The sequence below is a fragment of the Sus scrofa genome, chromosome 14 (assembly GCF_054392235.1).
Source record: "Sus scrofa isolate SSC_HxYL_T2T_F1_AM1 chromosome 14, Sscrofa_HxYL_maternal_Yorkshire_Landrace_v2.0, whole genome shotgun sequence".
Lineage (NCBI taxonomy): Eukaryota > Metazoa > Chordata > Mammalia > Artiodactyla > Suidae > Sus > Sus scrofa.
Window position 1 is genome coordinate 103,808,440 of NC_139396.1, and position 22,748 is coordinate 103,831,187.

General features: G+C 55.0%; 1 protein-coding gene, 1 long non-coding RNA gene and 1 other non-coding gene across 30 annotated transcripts in view; 1 reads left to right on the forward strand and 2 right to left on the reverse strand.

Moving 5' to 3' along the window:
- ZMIZ1 (zinc finger MIZ-type containing 1) overlaps positions 1-22,748 on the forward strand; it is a 192,538-nt gene that overhangs the window by 129,535 nt on the left and 40,255 nt on the right. The gene's annotated exons all lie outside the window — the stretch shown is intronic.
- Positions 16,073-16,144, reverse strand: TRNAK-UUU (transfer RNA lysine (anticodon UUU)). The gene has a single exon. It is a non-coding gene; the product is annotated as a tRNA-Lys (tRNA).
- On the reverse strand, positions 19,304-21,408 carry LOC146396907 (uncharacterized). Its single transcript, XR_014828218.1, has 4 exons — positions 21,272-21,408; positions 20,401-20,490; positions 19,521-19,621; positions 19,304-19,412 (listed from the first exon to the last, which is right to left on the reverse strand). It is a non-coding gene; the product is annotated as an uncharacterized LOC146396907 (long non-coding RNA).

Consider the following 22,748-nt stretch of genomic DNA (forward strand, 5'->3'; position numbering starts at 1 on the left):
GTGTTGGGTATTCAGTTGATATCTCTTAAGTGACCAGCCCGGGCATGGGTGGATTGCAGCAAAAGCAGTCACCCAGGAAGAAATAGAGAGGTCCGAGCTCTTGGTCCAGCTCTGGCTTCCCAAGTTGACCATGTGATATGCAAGGGCCTTTGCCTTCTCAGGGCTCCACCTGCAGGAAGAATCACTGGACGTGCTGTGTTATCTGATAGAAAGGCCACTAGCCCCATGTGGCTATTTAAGGGCATATTAGATAAAGTGCAATGAGATGTTCAGTGCCTCCGTCACACTAGCCACGTTTCCAAGTTCTCAGTAGCCCCATGGGGCTGGTGGCTGCCATATTGGATGGTGCGGTGGTTGAACATTTCTGTCCTCCCAGAAGGTTCTTTTGGACAGTGCTGGAGGGTCTCAAGGGGCTTGTAGCTCTGTTATCATGGACCTATAGCGTGACAGGGCCCCAGGGCCTCTGTCTGCCTTTCTGTTAGCAGCTCCTACCCATCCCCCTCTATGCACAGGGCCCTGGACTTCCCCGCTATCCTTTCTGTGAAGCACAGGGCCCCGCAGGATTTCCCTGCCTTGCACCACCCCCACCCCCACCCCGGGTTCTTTAAATGAGGCCGCCCAGCAGCCTTCCCAAGACAGCATTGGGGAGTAATTATGAAACCCACATCTGTCGTTTACTGGGTGACTTTGGGCAAGTCACTTCACTTCTCCAAGCCTCTGTCTCCTAATGAAGAAAACACAGCTGCCCGTACCGGCCTGGCCAGGCAGGGTGGTATTAGGCAGTGAATGAGATGGGGGGTCTTGGTGTCTGGCTCCCCGTAATTGCCCTCCTTACTATCAGGTTGACTTCTGTACCCTTGCAGTGTCTGATTAGCTCCCAAGCCAGCTGGCCTTTTGGTTTCTCTTGAGGTTCCCAGCTCAAGAGCCTGGGTTCTTCCTTGCCCGGCCACACCTCGGGCCTCCATTCCCTTTTTGCAAAGGTGTTCCCCACGCTGTGTGTTGTGAGCCTGTGGCTGCTGGAACAGGAGAGCCTGAGAAGGGGCGCAGGGGTGCCTGCCGCTTGTTCTGTCCCTATGAGAGGCTGCAGGGCTCCTCCCCGCCCCCTCCGCTGGTGGCCGTTTGGTGTCCTAGCCCTGGAGGAAGGGTGGCTGGGCCAGCACAGACGCCCACTTTCATTTCCTTCTTGAGGAAGGAGCCGTAAGTCTACACCTCGGACTCCTGAAGCCCTCTGGCTGACTTGCCCAAGAACTTCTCCTTTCTCAGGTCCACGGATCGTTTATTGGGGTCTCTGAGCCCCCAGCTTGTGGAGGGTACCTTTTCTGGGCAGAGGGTCTGTGAGCCCTGTTGTGTTGAGGTAACTCCTGGGGCCCAGCAGCCCAGAGAACATGGGCTGGCAGATCCAGGCCCCACTTCTCGCTGTCCACAGGGCTCCTGAAAGGAAGCTCCCAGGAGCCAGTACGTGGCTTCCTCTCACACCCCAGGACTTGACAAATGCTGGGTGCACCTTGAGAGACACAACAGCACTCAGGCCCAGCCTAGGAGGCTGAGGTGGCCCCAGGTCTCTGGGAGCAGACTACATGCAGGAAAAGTGGAAGGGCAGCTGGGGCATGGGGCCATGTGGCTTCCTGGGGCTTTTTCTCCGGGGGGACAGGTTGAGGAGGTGAGAGCTGGGCATTTCCAGGGCAGTGGATATGGGGGCACATTCTGGGGGAAGGGAGTACATAGCCCTCCTGTGCCTTCCCCCCACATTAGAGGCTCAAGGAAACTCCGAGTAACCTTGAAGCCAACAGCCCCCTGCCTCCCCTGGGCCCCGAGAGCTCGTGGCCTGGCCCTGGGCTCAGGGCTCCCTCACTGCTGCTGAGAGGAGCTTGTGGCTTCAACCCTCCCGTGTGTCTGCTTTTCATGTGCCAACGTCAAGCCCCCAAAGGGCCTGGGCAGTCCTGGGGAGGCCCTGGAGGGAGCCATACCAAGCCCTCCACCCCCACCTTACTGGACAAAGGGCAGCCTTACCCCTGCGTCTCTAATGACTTCTGGGTGTCCCCGTCCCGCCCCAGGGGGGCAGCCCAGCCCATGGAGGAAGGCACCCAGAGGTCAGTGTCAGGACAGGAGAAGGGGCAAGGGCCAAGCACAGGTCCTGGCTCCTCCCATCCAGGCCACTCTGACCCTTGCACCAGGCATGGGTCCTCCACTCTCTGACATGGCCTTGCCCCCAGGTGCCGGTGAGCAGCAGACAGGCCTGGTAAGGAAGAGGGATCATCCCCACCCAGCTGCCCTCCTGACCCCACCCCACCCGCACCCCCTGTGAGCCGAGCCCCCACAGCCTACCTGCCCGGCATTAAGCCTCCCAGCATCGGGCCTGTCAGGGGCGGATAATCCTCTCAGAGCTTTGCATGGTGTTGTACCTTCTCCAAGAAATGCGTTTGATGACCTGGATAAGATCTTTTTCCTCGGGTTACAACCTCCTCGCCTCCTCGATGGCGATTTCCTCCCAGGCTGTGGCTTCCTGATGGCCCCTCCTCTCCTGGGAGTGTGGGGTGTTCCCCGTGGAGCCCTGAGGGCCCCTGCCCAGATAGCGGGCTCAAGACAGGCCTGCCACACAGAGGCTGGGTTCCCCCGATGCCTCCCTGGTCTTAGACATCTGTTACCTGAAGCCTTGCTGGCACCCACCCCACCCCACCCCCGGGTGACCTGGAGCTTGTGACTCCCCTCTGCCACTTGAGTCGCCTCTTCTATAAAATCCCCCTGCCCTCACCCACACCTCACAGGCCTGTTATAATAGCGGGAGTCCCGGAGCAGGCATCCTGCTGAGACACTAACCACTAACCCGTGCCCTCCTGACATACCTGCTTAGTCAGACACACGCCTGTGCCCCCTCTGGGTCCACCGTGCCGTAAGCTCCAGCCTTCAGTTTGCCCTGGAATGTGTTATTTCTTCACGTTTGACACTATAGCTCATTCAGGTTTGCATGCTCCACATCCACGGGCAAAAGGCACATATTAATGTGTTTCGAGTGAGTGAATGAACAAATGAAGAGCTGGGCTTCGGGTGGGGCACTGTGAGGAAAGTGGAAGAACAGGGTCCTTGCCCTTTGGGAGCTTAAAGTCCCCAAAGGAAGATGGCAGCGCTGGCAGGCACCGGGTGTGCAGGGCCATGTGTGAAGTGGAAGTGTGCCTGTTTCGGGAGGGGGCAGGGAGAGTGCAGAAAAATATAAGATGGAACATTGGGAAATGTTACCTGGGGTTTGCATCTGCGTACATACATCGTGGATGGACATACGTGTGTCCGTGTGGACGTGGAGGGGAGGCTCACACGTTGAATGATTGTTGGATGTGTGTACATGATATTCTCGTGGGTTTGTTCGATTTGTGAACACGGGGGATGTTGGGAGTATCTGTGACATGGAGGGGCACCTTGAGAGCCAGACGGTGTCTGTGTGCAAGGATTAACATGTCCTGATCCCTTTGGGGCATGCAAGCGCCTGCACCCTCCCTCTCCACCATGCTTGGCAGTGTCAAGGAGAGGGAAGGCCAGCCTGTGTGCGGTTGTGTGACCCCTGGCAAGTTACTGAAGCCCTGAGATGTCTCAGCCCCCACAGAAACAGATAGTAGTAACCTCAGTGGCTCTGAGGACCTACCGAGTCCATGTGCCTGGCACAAAGGATGCATTTTATAAATGTTAGTTGTTAGCATCATGCTTGGGTAGGAGGGCTGGTCCCCCAGCCGGCCTGGGGGCCCAGGATAAAGGCAGTCACTGCACCTGGCCATGTCCTTCCGCTTCTGCAGTGCAGACACACCCTTAGCGCACTCAGACCAGAGGGCAGACGTGGAGCTCTGAGAGGGAACTGGCTCTGAGCCGCTAGGCATGTTCCTCCTCCCTCGAGAAGGCCAAGGGCATCTGGCCCAGCAGCCCTTCTCGCTGCACCACTCCAGGGACTGGGGGAGGGGCCTGGGAAGGCTCGCAAGCGCTGACCCCAGAAGGCCCTTCCCATCCTCGGGAAGATGACTCTGGGCCCTTCCAGACCTTCAGGAAAGGGCGTTTTGTGGCTTCCCAGGGAAATCAGCCCTGGCTCTTCAGAACTTCCTTTCTGCCTGTGGCAGGAATGGCAGAATTCTGTGAATATACTCAGAGCTTCCTGAGAGAGACTTTAGGGGGTCCGTGTTTCAGAGCACTGTAGAGCCAAGAGACCACCGGGGAGTTCCCGTTATGGCTCAGTGGTTAACAAATCCAGCTAGGAACCGTGAGGTTGCAGGTTCAATCCCTGGCCTCACTCAGTGGGTTAAGGGTCCAGTGTTGCCGTGAGCTGTGGTGTCGGTCACATACGCGGCTCAGATCCCACGTGGCTATGGCTGTGACGTAGGCCGGTGGCTATAGCTCCAATTAGACCCCTAGCCAGGGAACCTCCATATACCTCTGGTGCGGCCCTAAAAAGACAGAAAGACAAAGAGAGAGAGAGATCACTGGGAAGTCACTCGCCTCTCAGGAGTGACTTTCCCCATCTGAAAAATGGGGTGGTTGATTCCCGACCTACTTAGCACTGGGATTAAAGTCCAGACTGGGTTTCTGAGCCCTCACGGCCCTGTCTCCTGGGCACAGAGCCTGGGCAAGGAGCACCTCCCTCAGTCAGCCTGGCCCCCTCTCAAGCTGGCCCTGGCCCCTTCCTGCTGATCCTCTGCCTCCTGTCACAGCTGTGCGAGCTCACCTGGACCGCTGTTCCCCTTTGGGGGTTTGGATGGGAAGGAGGACACCCTGGCCAGGTGGTCTTACCTTACTCTCTTGACCCAGGGTCCTGTTTACTAAGTACACAGAGGTCAGAGGTTGGCTCAGGTTTACAAGGTGGAACAGGGAGCAAAAATAGCTGATGTTTCTAAAGCACTTTAAGGTCCAGAAAGGTGCTTTCACGTGTGTGATACCATCCCTCCCCTGGGAGGGCGGGGGTAGAGTTGCCACTAACATTGGACAGACAGGGGGCTGAGGGTAGATGGGGGTTGTCAGGGTGGAGTTGAGGCTCCAACTCTGGCTTACCACCTTCAGATTCAAGTTTTTGGTGCCCACCAGAGACCCTCCCCTCCATTTCACTGGCACTGCCTGAGCGAGTGTGGGGTTCAGACCACAGGATCCAGGGCTTGGTTAGGGGCTCCTGCTATGAGACCATGACCCTAAAAGGTAATCCACCTTCTGATCGCCCAGCATGCCCTGTGTGGACGTGCAAGCCTGGGCGTGCACCCGCACTCGCGCTCACACACACATGCACACACACGCACAAACTCCCCGCCCTTGCGGGGGCAGGGGGCCCCTCTCCATTTAGACAACTTCATTGTAGCTTAAATTCTCATTTTAGCCAACTTTGTTTTTAATGTTGAACAACTATCACTTGTTTGTATATACTTCAGAAGCAAAGTCCCTCCGGAGAAGCAGTCTGTTTTCTTAAGCTGAATCCTGGAAGTCCAATTAGGAGCAATTGTTCCACTTCTAAGGTTTTCCAGCAGCTGCCTGGCATGCCCCGCTGAGCCCCTAATTAGGCAGCCAGAGCGCCCCAGCTCAGGGCCCAGCCCGGCTGAGGGTGCCTGTTTGAGGGCCAGGCCAGGGTAAGTTCAGGGCCTGAGCTCAAGCCGAGGAGGTCCTGCTCCATTCGAGACGGGGTCCTCTGCTCCACTCGAAGAGGACCGAACTTACCATCCTGCATTCCAGGGCCCCGGCTGCCTCTGAGGGACAACATGCAGGGCAGGACAACAGAATCAGGGCGCGCTGGGTTTGAAGGAAGCCACCTCATTGGGTCAGGGTTGGCCTTCCTGCCCACACTGAAGCGGGTGGGAAGATTGCCAAGTTGCTCCTCTTGCTCTGGGTACTGGGAGGTCACCTGTGATAGGGCCCAGCCTGCCTGTCACCCGTTCATTGTTGTTTTACTGGGCTTATTAGAGCCAGGTCCTGCATCACAGTTAGCATGACACTCAGTAATGTGGGGTCAGCCAAGTGGGGAACGGCTCCTCTGGAGAGGAGAAGGCAGAACCACAAAACACAGAGGGCCGTTCAGGCAGGTAGAGGGGGCAGGAGCGGCCAGGAAAGCCGGCAGAGGTGAAGGGGCGTCAGGCCTGAGGGCTTTGGAATCCAAACACCTAATATTTTTGGCCATAGTCATGTTTTCAGTACATTGCCCAATGGTCTCCATGCACTTTTGCTGGGGGAGAAGGGCATGTAGTTGAAAATAAACATGCCTGCAGCCATACTCAGCCTGCAGCCGAGGGGTTTGTCAGAACTGCACACACAGCTGGTGCCTGCTCCCTCCCTGCGGGGCCTTGGCCTCCAGCCTAGGCTGGCTCAGCCCCATGGTGCCATGGAGTGCCCATGACTGCCAGGGGTGGCGCTGCCCCTTGCCCAGCCTGGGCCTGTTCCCTGCAGCCTCTGGGAGGTTCGGGTTTCTGCCTGCCAGGTGTGCAGCTCCCACCTTTCTTTGCAACACAGCTCGTAATGCTGCCCTGCTCCTGCCACCTGAGCCCCCCAGGTGCCATCTGCCACCCTGTTTCTAGGCGGCAGGTAGGCAGCTGTGGGGTAGGGGCAAGGAAAGCACAGGCAAATCCCAGATGGGACAGGTAGGGGGCTCCAGCCCTGAGGGACAGGTAGTGCCTGGCCTGCCACCTGGCACCTGGGTGTCCCCACCTCCCCAGGAAAGAATGGGTGAGAGCAGATCTGGTAAAGTGTGGGCATGTGTAAGGGGGGGTCCTCCTTGCTCAGCATATCTGCACGTGTGAGCAGTACGGTCTGTCTGCCATCTCTGTGTGTATCCCAACATCTGACCGTCTCTTTCACGAGCCTGGACATTCCCCGGGGCATCGCTATCCACCTCCCTGTGTCTCTACCCACCTGTGTCTCTGTGCCTCTCTGCCTGCACCTTCCACATCTCTCTCGCTGTCTCTGCATCTCTGTGTCCCTCCCTGTCTCTCTCAGTTCTGAGCTGGTGAGGGTGCCTTTGCCATCAGAGCCACCTCCCCCCATATGGGGTTGCTCTGCTTAATTTCATTTTCCCGGGGCTCTAACTCACAGAAATAAACCCTCCCTCCCCACCCCTGTACTTTTTTGATTTAACAAGCCTGCTGGAAAACAATAGTGATTTCCGCATCGATCATAAACAGAAGTGATTACCATACAATTACAGCCTGAACCATCAGCCTCGATGCAATCACTGAGACGCATTGTAAATAGGAAGACAATTGCCTGCAGAATTACCCCCAAATTGGTTTAAGTGGCAACAAAAGAGTGTTGGCATTTTGGGGGGTGGGGGGAATGCTGGTGGTCCTGGCAGCAGAGGGTCCCCACTGGCGTCTTCCTTGCCTTTGTGGAGGTGGCTTGCTAGGGAGAGCTGCCTGCCACTTTCCCCCACCTCATTCTTTTTCCTTCAGTTATTACTCCTTGCCCATCTTGGCACCGTTTGTTATAAACTCATTTATACTAATGTGTGAGTGGCTGAGTATACTTTCAACCGGGACAGCAGAGAGGGTGTTCCAGGGAGGCCCCTTCTCATCTCTGCCTCTTCCAGGTCACTTCATCCCGCTAGGCTCTTCTTCTGGCCTGGCTCCCACCCTGCAGCTTTCCCATCCCATCTCCCAACCTGGTGGTGGTCTCCCACCAGGAGCCTCCTGCCTTCGGTCCAGGGCAGCCCTCCCCGCTACAGCTGCAGTGTGTCTCCCACATCTTTCCCAGCCTCCCAGGCCAGCTGGAAGCCCCCGTGCCTGGCCCAGTGAGCAAGGGCAGACCACTCCTGGGAACCTGCCAGCCACCCTTGCCGCAAGTTCCGAGCAGGGCTCACAAAGCAGGCCTCCGTTGACCTGGATCTGCCCCTTTCCAGCCTCTGGCTTTATGAACAGCAGGCCGTCTCTTGAATGTCTGGAGCTGGGACTCCTGAGTGCCAGCTGTTTCTGCAGGGGGTTGTCTTTGGCCGCGGAGGCGATTTCTTTCCAGGGTCGGGCTGCTCTGAAGTTACCGGGAAAGCTTGCCCACTGGCACACTTAGATTCTATCAGATTTGTCCAAATCCAGGTTAGAAGTGCTTTTGCATGTTCCATCTGATCCTCACAGAAGGATTAGCGTGTGCTGCTGATTTTATTCTCATTTTTGATGGAGGCGTGATGCAGCTGGCACCAGCTCACACAGCCTGCCAGTGAGGGGCGGGGTCTCGAGGCCCCTGCTGGAATGCGTGTTTCTAGACTCTGTCTCTCTAGCCTTTCCGGATACAGGATGCAGGCTGAGGGCTCTCACCTAGTCTCTGACCTGCCCCGAGAGCTTGAACCATACCGGTGATCTGAACAGGTCCCAGCGCGTCAACACTTATAGGTGCTGAGTTCGGCCCACACATTCATTGGCGCCTCTCATTCCCACCCCAGCCCTCTAAGGGACAATCAGGTCCTCATCGAGGGAACTCACTTAGGGCTCAGGTTTCTAATACAGAAGCCGGTTTGAACCCATGTCTGCCAGCCTTCCCGCCTATGCTAACTGGCATCCTATAAAGTAGAAGGAGGCCTGTGGTCCCTGGGCTCTAGGTGATCCACATGTCACAAAGGCTGCCTGTCTGGTTGTCTCTGCCAAAGCCTCAGGGTGGGGCCGCATCTAGAGTTGGTATATTTAGACCCCGAAGTTCTGTCAGCTGCCCCATCTCTGCCCTGCGAAGGGCCTCAGTGCCGCCTTAGTCCTGGCCAGAGGGACTGGGGCAAGCTAGGCAGGGCCTGGCTTGGGGGTGACACTGGGGATGACCATGGAGTGTTCCTGTGTGCCCAGCATCCACCTCCTTGGCACTGCATTGAGATAAAACCAATCCAGAGGAGAAGCTGGCCAAAGTAGCCTCCACACACTGTGCTCAGTGCTCAGGGGAGAAGCTGCTGCCTCCTGCCTGCCCTGCCCACCTGCCTCACATGCCCCATCCTTGACCTTTGCTCCTGCTGTGCTTCTCCTGGGTAGCCAGGTGTTCAGTGGGAGGATAGGAGGTTCAGAGCCACAAAGACCTGGCCTCATGTTCTGCCTCTGCCACCTTATGGTCTTGCCATCCTTTCCTCTGAGTCTCGCTTCTTCTTTGCAATGGGAGTCTGCCTGCCCTGCTGGACGGGTGAGACAGCAGAGGTGACCATGTTATCAGATAACAGCTACTGTTACCCTTGGCCTCAGAATCCAGCCCTCCTTCAAGAAGGAGGGGGCCCAGCCTTCGGTGAACATTTGTCATGTGCAAAGCTTCCCGCTGGACATTTTAAGGCTGCCTGGTTGACCCTTTGCTACAACCCTGGAAAGGCAGCAACCACTCTATTGCTGAGCCCCGTGTGGCCAGTCACACTTAAATTTAATGAAGTAACATTCAGTACAACGTAAAACTCAGCTCCTTGGGCACAGCAGCCACGTGTCAAATGCTCAGTAGCCACGTGTGGCCCATGGCCCCTGTTTTGGGCAACGTGGATACAGAACATGTCCATCACTGCAGGAGTTCTGTTGGACAGGCTGCCCAGTGTTACCATCCCCTCTCATGGGTGTGAAGTCATGGACTAGATCAGTGACATGTCACACTCAGGTCCCAGCTGGAGGAGCAGGAGCAGGGATGCAAGCCCAGCCCCCTCAGCAGTATGACACACGGAGCTCTGCTTTGTTACCAGATCCCATTCCTCCTCACACACCCTCCATGGGCCCCTCAAGGGCAAGAACCATGTTTGCTCTGCACCCCAGTGCCTAGCTCAAGACCTACCCCAGGGTGGACATTTGGGGCAGTGTTTGCCGGGAGGGTGATGGAATGAATGACTGAGCGAGCACCGCCTGCTGGAACTTGGGGACACACTTCACTCCCCTCCTGCAGGAGGATGTGCAGAGCCAGCTGCTGAGGAGTGATGGATGGCCCCTCTCCCGAGATAAATGTGGCAGTCAAGGTAATCGGATTGTGTGTGACGGTCTCATTTGTAGGCGAGGGTAGGAAGCGCCCAGCCATGCCTCGCCCCAGCCGCCCATATTAGTTTAATCAAATGCCCAGTATCTAAATGACTGGGCCCCAGTGATGGATGATGTGAGCTTTCTTAAATGCTGTTGCCCTGTCAAGCCCAGCTTCTCAAGGCCCTGCCAGGCTCCTGGGCTCCCTCATTTGTTTTTTTCTTGCTTGGTTATCTCTGCAGGGGGGCAAAGAAGGGGGTGCTGGGGCTCTTCTGTCTCTCTTAAGTCTGGTTTTTCATGGAGGAGGAGGAAGAGGCCAGAGCCGGGGGAGAAGTGAGATGGAGTCACCTTCCGCCGTATCTGAGGAGCCTTCCTGGGTGGCTGCAGGCAGTCTGGAGGAGCCTGACTCCCCAGAGCCCTTTAACCTGGGCCTCACCAGGCACTGTGTGACTTCTGTCTCGTGCAGATTCTCCCCTACCCTGTGCTTGCCTTTGCACTCCGGGATATATCAGAAGTTCTTCACTTTAATGTTGGGAGATTCTTACCTTTCCCTTATGGTTCATGGTTGTTGTGTCCTCTTTGAGAATCTTCTCCAATCCCAAGGTCATGGAGATATTCTCCTCTATCATCTTGTAGACAGTGTATTCGTTTGCCCTTTTTTTGGTCTGTGGTGTGAGGGAGGGATCAAGTTTCCGGTCTGGTCATTCTGAGCTCTGAGCACCTGTTGTGTGCCCCAGACCAGGCTGGGTACCCAGGAGAGATAAGAGGTAGAAAAGACACACTTCTGTCTTCTACAAATGACAGTCAGTTTGAGCTGAAATCTGTGTTCTTAAAAAGGAGGCTGAGCCCAGCATGTGTAACACGCCACCCTTGGGTCAGAATGCAATATGCCTGTACGCCCAGGGCTTCCAGTGCAATTAACTTTCGCCTGTGTGTCAGGCGTTGTTCTGGGCACTGGAGATGTGGCAGTGAATGCAGGACATGGAAACCCATGCACTGGAATAGCTTTTGCTTCAGTGCAGGGAGTGGGGTGTCAGATGAGAATAAGCTAAGAAGTAGAAGGTGATAAGTGCCATGGAGAAAGATTGAGCAGGGGAGGGTAATACTCCCTAGACAGTGAGGGTGGTGTTGCCATCTACAAACTAGAAGGTCAGGGAAGCCCTCGCTGAGTAAGCTGGTAGGGGCTGAACCACATCCGTGTCCAGGGCAGGAACCTTCCAGGCAGCTGTTGCAAAGAGAGTGACAGATGTAAATGATGGGAATAACTTAGGAAGGCACACTTCTGGTGGGAGGAACTAAGCAACAAGACTGGGGAGGGGAGACTGCGTTTTGCAGGACCTGCTTTTTCCCTACTTCAGTGTATTTCTAATCACACGCATCCATTACTTCTTCAAAAATTACCATTGAGGAGTTCCCGTCGTGGCGCAGAGGTTAACGAATCCGACTAGGAACCATGAGGTTGCGGGTTCGGTCCCTGCCCTTGCTCAGTGGATTAATGATCCGGCATTGCTGTGAGCTGTGGTGTCGGTTGCAGACGCGGCTCGGATCCTGCATTGCTGTGGCTCTGGCGTAGGCCGGAGGCTACAGCTCCGATTCGACCCCTAGCCTGGGAACCTCTATATGCCGCGGGAGCGGCCCTAGAAGTGGCAAAGGGACAAAAAAATAAAATAAAATAAAATAAATAAAAAATTACCATTGAAAAGTTAAGAAGGGGCGTTCCTGTCATGGTGCCACAGAAGCAAATCCGACTAGGAACCATGAGGTTGCAGGTTCGATCCCTGACCTCACTCGGTGGGTTAAGGATCGGCATTGCCGTGAGCTCTGATGTAGGTCGCAGATGCGGCTCAGATCTGGCGTTGTGGGGGCTGTGGTGTAGACCAGCAGCAACAGCTCCGATTGGCCCCCTAGCCTGGGAACCTCCAAATGCCATGGGTGTGACCCTAAAAATATAATAAAAAAGGAAGGGTGCATGGGAAAATGTAACAATGAGGTGGAACCATCAGATGTAATAGAAAAACTGTGGGTTTGGAGGCTTGCAAATGTGAGCCCTAATCCCTGTCCTGGCTTTTATCTGAAATGTTAGCTTTCTGAGGAGACTGTTTGTTTGTGCATTCACTTAGGTGAACAAAAAATCATTTTATTAATGGAAAATAAGTAGCTCCCACTCTGTTGATTGTCTTGGCTGGTTGTCATGGGGCAGTTTCCTTACCCTCTCTGAGCTCCAGTGTCCTCCTGGAAAATGGAAGTACTGATCCTGCCATCACAGGATTGTTAGGAAAATGAACAGAGAAAAGGTGCGTGTTAAGTTTTCTGCCTGGCCTGAAGGTGACCTCCCCGAGGGTGTCCCTAAGTGACCTGACCCTCCGCAAGGCAGAGAAAGAGAATCTGTCCCTGTCCTCAGATGTTCCCAGGGCTTGGGACCCCAGGAACAGCCAGGTCTGGATTCCAGCTCCCTGAGAGGTAGATGGATTTCCTCTGGCCCCCTAGGCTGACAGCCATCCACGACCCTGTGGCCTGCTGGGTGGTGACTTGTGGGACCGGCAGGCCCTTCAGAGCGCCCCCTCAGGCCCCAGCCTGCCCAACTGGTACCCGCTGGTCTGGGACCAGCTGGTCATCACCAGCTGGTCACCTGGTTCTGACGCCCCTCCCTGCCCTGGTGTCGCCTCTCTGGGTGCTCTGTGAATTTTTCATGGCCTCCCTCCGAGGCAGCAGGTAGAGAGCTGTTTCCTGCAAGGAGAGAGCAGGCGCCGGAGCGGGGAGGAGGCAGGGAGAGCTGCATGGTGATTAAACACTGCAGAGGCCTCGACAAATGACAGCTCCCTCCCCCAGCAGCTCTGGAAGAGAGAGAGCTGGCCTGAACTGTGGTGGCCCAGGCTGCTGTCTGTCCCCTCCTGCCTACTTGGAGCTGCCCTGGGGCTGCTTCCATGAGTCACAGTGATGACTTTAGGGCCCGGCTCAGGCCTTAGGGCCACTGTGAGGTAGGCCCCGAGGCAGAGGGGGCTCAGGACTGCACAGCTAACACACTGGCAAGTGGTGGGACTGGAAATGGTTATGGACCGGCAACAATAGTTACCTCTAAGAGTGTAAGGCTCAAATGGGACAGTGCTCAGAACAGCGCCCAGCCTGAAGCAACGTCTCAATCAGCAGGAGCCACTGTCAGGGTTACACCTTTAGAGCAGCTGGGTGAGATAGATTTGCATGCCAGTGCAGAAACTGAGGACACACACCTGCCAGGGTCTTGCTCAAGACGCTGTAGTGCACATAGTAGATCAAACCTAGGTTCACCCACTTCTGGCTCCCTGCCCAGTGTTCTCTCTCCTGGACCACTGCCAGGACAAGAGTCCGGGGTCCAACCTCTAGAACCCTGAACACAAAGGTTGGGGAAGTTCAACGGTGGTGTCGGAGGCCATCTGTCAGGCACACGGTTCTTGCCAGAGAACTTGTAGGGGGAGGGGAATAATGTGTTCCCCCCACTCCACCCCCGCATTCATGCAGCAAACAGTAGCTCAACTTGACCCCCTCCATCATTCTCAAAGTGGGGTCGTTCTCAAAGTGGGGTCCCCGCACATCAGCATCACCAGGAATTGGTTAGAAATGCAAATTCTTAAAATTCCACCTTAGACCCACTGAGTGAGAAACCCCACTGAAAGTGAGGCCCAGCACTCTGGGCTTGAACAAGCCTTCCAGATGCTTCTGATGCACAAGTAAGATCAAGAACCCCTGGCCTGGAAACTCAGGTGCTTCACTTCTGCCCGGGCATCTCCCCATCCAGGCCGCAGTCACCCAGACATCACCCAGGTGTGTTATACTCTGAGTAACAGGTGCAGCCAGGAAGCACTAGATGTAAATGGAATTCTTATAAACGATTCTTATTTTCATTGCAATAAGGCAGCTGGATATTTAAAGAAACCTCACGGAGAATCATTTCATCACGCAAAGGAGCTTCTGCAAAGAGAAAACTCCTCTCTCATTTCCTTCCCCCTCCTCAAAGTGTTTCTATAAATTCAGCCTCTATGTCAGGTTTTCTTTGAGTGGTGTCTATCTATACATAAATAAAACAAGTAGATAGTGTGCTAAAAGAATGGCAGATAGCCTCCAAAATACATCAGGAACCCCTGTGGCTTAGAAGGAGAGCCCAATGGGACAGATCTGATGTTTGAGGCCAGTCTGATGTTTGGGGTAGATGGGTCACCCATTGGAAGGGTCGTGACAGCCAGGCGTGAGTGGTTACCAGGGCTCCGTCAAACATCCACACTCAGGGATTCTCAGAAAAGAAGTGGAGTGACCAATTTGAAAGTCAAGACATAGAAACATGAAATGTGCGGGCATTCTGCTGCCCTTGCTGGCTAAGCGGATAAGAGAGAAAACCCTGCAACACAGTTCTGGATGGGAACCCACTGGAAGGTTGTCATCTCTCACAATGCAGGGTCAGGAAGGAGCATCTAAATCTGCCACTGAATGCCCCCCGTGGGACGAGGTCAAATGCCCCTGACCTAAAAGACCTGCCTCATTTGCAGAGTGGCTGGAGCTGGAGCAGAGTCCTGCCTCCGCCTCTCAGCCACCTGCCCAGTGCTCAGGCTTCCCCTTCACCAACCCAGAGCAGGGAGGAAGCAATCGCCCTCTATGTTTCTTGCACCAGGAACCTGAGATTCTGGGAGGTTAAGCTGGTCCCTCAGCAGGGGGAGGCAGGGAAGAGGGGTGTGGAGTGGGGTCCACATGCTTGGAGGCAGGAGAGCTGGGGGTCTGGGCAGCAGGTTTTTCCTGAATCTGCTCTTTCTCAGAGAAAGCAAGCTGCTCTGGGATTGATCAGCACCTCTCTGAGGCTCAGACCCCAAATGGTCTACCCTGGCTTCTTGAGCCCAGGCTGGGTACAAGGAAACCACCAGTTGAGGGTCCTGGGGTTTGTCCCTGGCTCCTGCCTGCCACAGGAAGTGCCAAGGGCCTGAGATTGGTCGTGGGGGCGGGAGCAGATGGAGGGAGCACTGGGCAAGGGCTCTCAGCTTCCAGACTCGCCACCCTCTGACCTTCCACGAAGGTGCAAAGCTGTATATTTGGTCTCAGGGGGTTGATTGACTCTGAGAAGGGCCTGGCCTCACACCAACCTCTCCTTCTTCTGCTGGGAGCAGGAGGACACAGCCAATCTTAAGTACTAGCTGGGAAGCCTCAGAAAAGTAAAATACCCAGAGAAGAAACTGATTCCCGTAACCCCTCCTTACCCCTTGGGCTCCCTGAGAGTGAGAAACAGGCAGTGGTGTTCGTCTCAGGAGAAACTATTCTTGTAGATGAGAGCAGACTGTCCAGGTGGCCTGCTGGAATGAGGGTGTGGGCTCTGCGGTCCCTGGGGCCATGGTTCCTGGGCCTGTGGGCGGTCAGGTGTGGCTCCAATCTTAGCTTGCAGAGGCACAGGTAGTGTCCTCCCAGGGCTGATGGCATGGGGAGAGCATCCTCATTACCCTGGGCCTCTGGGTCTCCTCCATCCTGCTTGGGTGCTGCCTTAGAGGGGGATGGAAGTGGGGAGACTCTTCGCTGTCCACACGCGCCCCCCAACCCCAGCGGCCATCCTTGGTCCGTCCTTGGGTAGCCAAAGAGGTCTGTCCTGTCGGAACCCAGGTTCTCCCAGAATATGGGATATGGGTGCTCAGAAGCCTCCTGGCCTCAGTCTCTTGTGGGGGTGGCTCAGGGCCCCTCCCCTCTCCAGCACACTTGTTTTGCTGTTCCTGCTGCGTCATTTTCAACTGAGATGGTCTAGACCCCCACCCCCACCCCGCTGGCAGTAAATATCCCAGGTAAGATGGGAAGATCCTGCCTTGGTCCTCTCCTGCCGCAAGCTCAGGTGTGCCCTGAGCCAGGTTATCTAACGTCTCTGTGCTCACCCTTCATCTCTTAAGATGGGAGCTGTGTGACTTCCCCACCACCAGGTGGCTTAGGAGAGTCCGGGGGGGGCAACGAGTGTGCCAGCTGACCCCTCACAGGGGTGCTGTACACAGTGGCAGCTGCCTGCCAGCATCTCTGCAGACAGCAACACTTTGGCCAATACCCTGTCCAGGCCAATCCCATGGACTGGCAGGACTGAAGGGCACCCCAAGAAGAAAGGGACATTCTCTTTCCCCTCTTTTTTTTTCTTTTTTTTTTTAGGGTCGGGTGTGGGCCATATTGCACAGCGGCTTGATGTGGGATCTTAGTTCCCAGACCAGGAATTGAACCCAGGCCACAGCAGTAAAAGTGCTGAATCCTAACCACTAGACCACCAGGGAATTCCTGGGACATTCTCTTTCTGATGAAAACATCCCCTTAAGCTTGTTTTGGGTGTCTTCTTCAGGTGAATCTTAGTTATCCAGAAAGGCACAGAGGGTGGTGTGAGATGGACAGGGAATTTTCCAGGCTAAGATTTCCTAAAGTCCATGGACAGGCTCAACCTGTCTGACATCCCCTCTCGGGTCGGGTCCAAGCATCCTGCCCCGCAGGGTTGAGGGACAGCCAAACGGGTTTGGGAATCAGCCCTGCTGGTTCCAAGGTTCCCCAGAGTTCAGTTCCCAGGGTAAGTTCACAGGCTTGGAGACTCCCAGCTCCTGCCAACCCAGGCAGCCCTTGGGAAGAGGGGGTGGGAACATTGGAGTATTCCAGAAGGCATGGCCCAGAGGCCCTCTCGGCTGGCCTGGACCATAGGACCAGAGGTGGCAGGACCTGCCCAGCACGGGAAAACATGTAGGGCTGGGCGGGACAGGCCATGAGCTTCCCTGCAAATCCTGGGACTGTGCACCACCCACCTGGTCAGACACCTTGCACGTGGGGCCTGAGCCTGCACAGATGAGGGAGGCAGGCAGAGATGGAGAGAGAGACTCACTCATAGCCAAAGGGCCAGCAGTCCATCCCTGTTTGTTTTGACTTTCCTATGCATGGTGATGGAAGATGACAGAGCAGGGAGCAAAGTGTGGGAATGATCTAGAAAGGACAGAAGCTGTTGAAACTCAGGACAGTGTGCTACTGCTGCTGCTGCTAGTGCAATGATACAGCCATTTTGTAGGAGAGCGAGATTTTTCCCCAAGAAAAACACCTCCAATTTTTTTGTCCCAGGTGTCAGCTGTCAGGGCCACTAAAGTCCAATCCACAAACCCCCAGGGATGATGTTTCCTGTAACCAGGGGGAAGTTCTAACCCAGCAGCCCCAGCCTCTGTGGCTGTGCAGAGTCACACCCACTGGGCCCCGTCATCCCTGGGTCCTGTGTACACCAGCCAACCGACCTCAAGAGATCCACTCCCTGCTCTGGCTGGGTTCAAGGTTTTTGTAAACATGACACCTGGGCAAGGTGAGCAAGCGCTCTGGAGTCCCTTCTGTCTGCAGCCCACCCTGGTGGAAGGGGAGGATCCAGGATGGCAGTTTATCCCACCCCCAGCATCTATAGGATTGAGAAGGGGTCGAGGCTGGCCTCAGCCCTGAGAGACTTTGCTGTGAGGCCAGGGCTGATTTATGGGGCCAAAGACTTCAGAAAGCACAAGCACCCACGCTCTCTTTTTCATACAGCCCAGAGAGGGAAGGAAGTTGCCTGAGGTCGCACAGGAAGTTGGCAGCAGACCAGGGACAATGAGCTTGGGTGGTGCTGAATCGTGGGAGTTGGGAGTGGGTGGGAGGATATGCCTGCTTTCAATAGGTGACATCACAGACTGGTGGGGATGGAAACGGGGCTGCTGCCTGTAGCGTGACTGTGGCTGACTCACCTCTTGGGCCTCCATTTCTGCTTCACACAGCAGGGACAATCTCATTCTTGGCCAGCCCCTCTCTGAGGATTTTTGAGGCTTCAGTGAAGCAGAGGGTACCAGGTAGTTGGGAAAAAGAAAGGCCGGCCTAGGGAGTTCCCTGGTAGCTCCCTGTTAGCTTAAAGATCCAGCGTTGTCACTGCTGTGGCATGGGTTTGATCCCTGACTTGGGAACTTCTGCATGCTGCAGGCGCAGCCAAAAATTAATTGATTTATTGATGGATTGATTGATTAAAGGCCTGTCTGTGCTCCCCCATGATCCCATGAGGTCGGCCCTCCCTATCCGAAGTGGGGCATAGTCACCCCATTTCACACATGCACACCTGGCCCCAGGCTGCCCCACTGAGCCCGTGACCACATAGGGATGATGCCTGATCCCCTGAGGTCGAGCAGCCACTGCCCCTGGCCCAAGGACTCTGAGCCACTGTCCCTGGCTCTGACCCTTTGTGGTCATATTCCTGTGCCATTCCTGGGAGGGGATGAAATGACCTGAGAGCCGGGCAGGGAGGGGTACCCAGCAGTGGACGCAGAGGAAGATGGGCAGATAACTGTTCCAGGAGTAGCTCTCCTCTCAGGGGTCAGGGATCAGAGCAGGAATCCTGACCTTAGCTCCTGTCCCACCTCCTGCTGGACACACAGAAGCACGGGGACTGAGGAGGGGCGGAGGGTCTGCCTGCCACCCAGGTACTCCTGAGACAGGAGTTTGCCCAGACTGGCCGTCTGCACTGCGTTGGCCTCAGAGCTGAGCCAGAGTGAGCAGCTACTGGGGCTCAGTTTCAAGGGGCCCCCTGGGTCTGCCCAATCTAGAGTGTCTGAAAGAAAAAATACTGGGTACCAGGGAAAAACTGCCCACCCGGAGAGTGCCCGGTGTGAAGGATGTGGTGTAAGGCTGGGCCCAAGGCATATACACGTTTTTTGTGATTCTCTTGGAGATAAGTGAAAGGAATTGTATCTTATTTGAGCAATTTGAGTATGTAGATGGGGAGACAGAACAGCCTCTTCATCAATTACAACACAAATGATAGTTTATTCTTAGAGTCCTTCCTGTATGCTTGGCATCACACTAACATTTTATGTGTATTAGCTTGTTTAATCTTCATGATGGCCTAGGAGGTAGGTAATATTTATTATCCTCATTTTACCAAAGGGAAAACCAGAGCACAGAGAGGTTAAGTAACTTGCCCAAGGTCACACAGCTGCTAAATAACTGAGCTGGGACTTGAACCCAGGCAGCCTGGCTCAAGTCTGTGCCCTTGGTCACTCTGCCTTCTAGGGGTAGGAGGTAGTCAGCATTTTTGCAGCATTGGAGTTTCCAGTTGAGACTCTGGTACAAGACTTGCCATCTCTCACACATGGTATAAAGCTCAGGTCATTCCTTCATCTGAGGGCTCCTCATGCGAGGCCTGTGAGCAGAGGTTCCTCTTCTTGTCTCCCCACTTTACAGATGAGATGGACAGATCAGCCCAGGCCTGTGTCATCTCAACATCCCCCTTTGTCCTCTCCTCCCAGGCTCTCATCACTCTTCCTTTTCCCTGCACAGGTCTGGGGAGTAGAACCCTGGTCCCCAGGTGCAGGCAGAGTCTTCACTGTCTCTTATTCCCCCATCCCCACCAAGCTTCCATGGGCAGTGGTCCCAGGCAGGAACCCATGCTTTGGGAGATGAAGGAGGAAGATGAGAGGGTGTGGCCTGGGTCCAGTAGGCAGGAGGAGCAGCAGCATCTCCAGGGAGCCTTGGGTGAGATGCTCTGGGAAGGCCCTCAGTCATCCCCTGTGTGATGAACGCATCAGCATGAACACCAGAGCCCACTCATAAGCAGGGAAAAGCCAGGGCTGCATCTTGGCATCCGAGTGGATGTTGTTTCTGTCACCTGCTTACCTTTCATTCCCCATTTCAGAGTGGTCCACCATTGGGTGTGCATGTCACAAAACAGGTGTCACTTGACTTGGTTGTAGATTTTATTTGATGACAGCACCCACCTGGACACATGGAGATAGGATTCCATTCAGGGGTGATGATCCGGACTGGATCCCGCCCCCAAGGAATGGGGAGCTGCTGGCAGGTTTAAAAGCCACAGGATGCCAGGTCACAGGTATTACCCTGATCATCTGGGTCTCAGATACAGCATGCCCAGTGTCTGTTCATTTCTCCCATCTTCTGCATATTGAGTCATGTAGCTGTGATTCATTTTAATCCATTAGTTTTGTGTTGGCTGCATAGCCTGTGCTGGGTGCCAGGGTTGCAGAAATGAACCCCTTAAATCCCATTATGTGGCCCTTGGGGTTCATACTCTCACTATAGAACCCCCCAACCTTCCCTGGGGTAGCCAGGCTCTGTCACTCATTTCTGCATCCTTAGAGCATCTCCTGTCTACCAGGCCCTGTGTAGCCTCTGGGGACATGGACTGGAATGAGGTGAACAGAATACATTTGTGGGAAAATTCCTCTGGCCGCCTTGTGGAGTGTGGGTTGGCAGGAGGCAGGATTGGAGACGGAGATAAATGATAGGACGCGCTTGTCATCATTCAGGAGAGAAAGGACAAGGCTGCAGAAGGTGATTGGAACAGGCAGGAAGCAGAGGGGACAGACTGCGCAGATAATCAGGCTGCGGTGACCCATGGGTGGGGCCGGGAGGTGGCTTGAGGTCGTCCTGGGAATTCTAGGGGATATGGGAACCGGAACTCGCATGTGTCTGGAAGGAAAGGAGGGGGAGGAGGAGGAGCCCAGCATGGAAGCCTGCTTCTTCTGCCCTGACTCACCTGGCAAAGACCTTGCAGACTTCCCTGCTGAGAAGGGGGACCGCCACACTTCTGCTGCCACATCAGAGGGTCTTATATCCATATAGTAAGCTGACAGTATGGAAGCATTTGAAAATGTGTCATTAGTGTGTTTCATTGAACAGTGAACCCCACTTGCGTGCTCCCAGGGGCTCTTTCTGCCTGCTTCTTCCTCTCTGCCACCTGAAAGCAGGGTTCGAGAGGCTGCTGCCTGGAAGGCACGCCTCCTGGGCACCCCTGAGTCCTGCCCCATCCCTGGGTCTCAGAAGCCCTTCCCCCGCCACTTCCCTCCCCATACACACACTCACTCACACTCACGCGCTCCGAGTTCCTCTGTTCTCTAGCAGCCTTTTAGCTGCTAAGATGCTCTTTGATACCTAACACGCCTTTGTTTCATTTTGCGTGTAGCTTCCCCAGGCTGCAGCGAGTTTGATAATTCTCCAGCTTGGCCCTCACATCCAGGTCTCCATACCCTCCTCCCCAGATGGCCTTTCATCCTCTCGCACCAGCCATGGCTGCTCCCATCCCTTCCTGAGTCCCAGACCTTCCCCAAATGATTAGCAGCCCTCTCACTGTCTGAATATCCCTCTGCCCGCCTTCATAGGGAACGAATGCTTTTTTTTTTTTTTTTTTTTTTGTGGCCACATGGCTGCCTCTGGTTTCTGGCTCCTTTTCAAGCCTGCGTCCTGCCTGGCAAGGGGCAGCTTTTTGCATATGCCCAGGCCAGCTCATCTTCCCCTTTGATGCTCCGACTCCCAGACCCCAGCCTCTGCCTCCCTTCCACCCCCAAGTGGCTCATTGTCTGTAGTTGCCCGGCTGGTCTGGAGAACACAGCGCCATCCTCCCTCCCTACCTGGAGCCCAGGCAGTTCTTAGCTGCAGCCACACAGCCTCTTCCTTCTGCCGAGTATGTATCTCTTGGGTAAGATGAGCAGTCCTGCACTGGTTCATCTGGTCAGCTTGTCCTCCACATCCCTTCTGCCAGGAGCTGCAGGTAGAGGCAGATGCAGGGCCTGTCACGTTTTGGGGAGGGCACATCTGGGACAAGCCAGGACGAAGATGCCCCAGGGCTCCACTCCAGACCTGCCCTCATTCCTGCATTTGGTTTCCTTTTTCTTGTCCCTAAAGGATACTGTGGTGGCTGCCAGCTGTAGGGGGAGCATCCAGGGAGCGCTTGGGGACCAAATGTTGGGAACTTGCTTTCCCTCGGTGCCTTCCCTCAGACCCTCATCCTGTGTCCCTCCTGATTCTCAGACCCTGTGTTCATTGTCATTTCTCTTCCAGAGAAATCTGTGCTGCCTTACCGTAGAGGCCTCTGGTGCAGGGGCCCATAGGCACATCTGGATCTCGTTAATAGATGTCCCCTTTTGTCACTCACATGCGCATCACTATTTGATGTATTACTTGAAAGGAGAAACATACCACCAACCACACCATGGTCTGGCATCGACTGTAAGACACATGCTGCTGGCAAATGACATAGCTGTTTAAGTCCGTGGAACCCTGGCATCCCTTGCAATGCCCTGGATAAGCTGCCAAGATGAGTGCAGGCAATGGGAGCATGAGAGGTCAGCCTGTCCACCTGTCGTGTCTTCTCCCTTCCTCTGACCCCTCAGGGCTACTTCCATGTGGTCAGAAGTGGACAGAGACTCCAAAGCCTGTCCTGTTGGTCACTTACCCAACAACCAAGGTCAATAATACCAGTTGTCATTGTAGCAAACACTCACATAGCCTACTGGGTGCCTGATGCTGGTCCTAAACTTCATGGCAATAACTCGGCGCATCCTTACAGCTGTTCTATGGGATGGGGAGATGAATTACTTCCACCCCATTTTAGAGATAAGGAAACTAAGGCACAGGGGTTCAGGCGATTGACTCAAGGTGTCCCATGGATGGGTAGAGACCATGGATTGGAGAGTCCATGCCTCACCACCTCACCAGCTCTCCAGGTGCTGTGTGATGCAGAGGTTGGGTACCATTGAGGAGTCACTTTTTCTGGGACTGCTCTGAATTACAGGGTCCTTTGGGCCTCTGTCCCTTTTGGCTTCTGCTTGGAAGCCCATGCTGTTGACCGACAGCACTAATTTATGGCTCATGTCCACTCTAGGTCGGGCAGCTCCTATTAAGCCCATTTCAAAGATGGGGTTACTGAGCTCCCAGCATTGAAGCAGCCTGTGTGAACTCTCCCAGCTAGAGAGCATCAGAGCGCAATTCAAGCCCCACCCATGGAACTCCAGAGCCAGGGTACTTAGTCCCCACTGTCCACAGCCTGCTCGCCATTTTGTCCCCTCTCTCACCTCTCCTGGGGTGGTGAAGGCACTGGTCTCACCC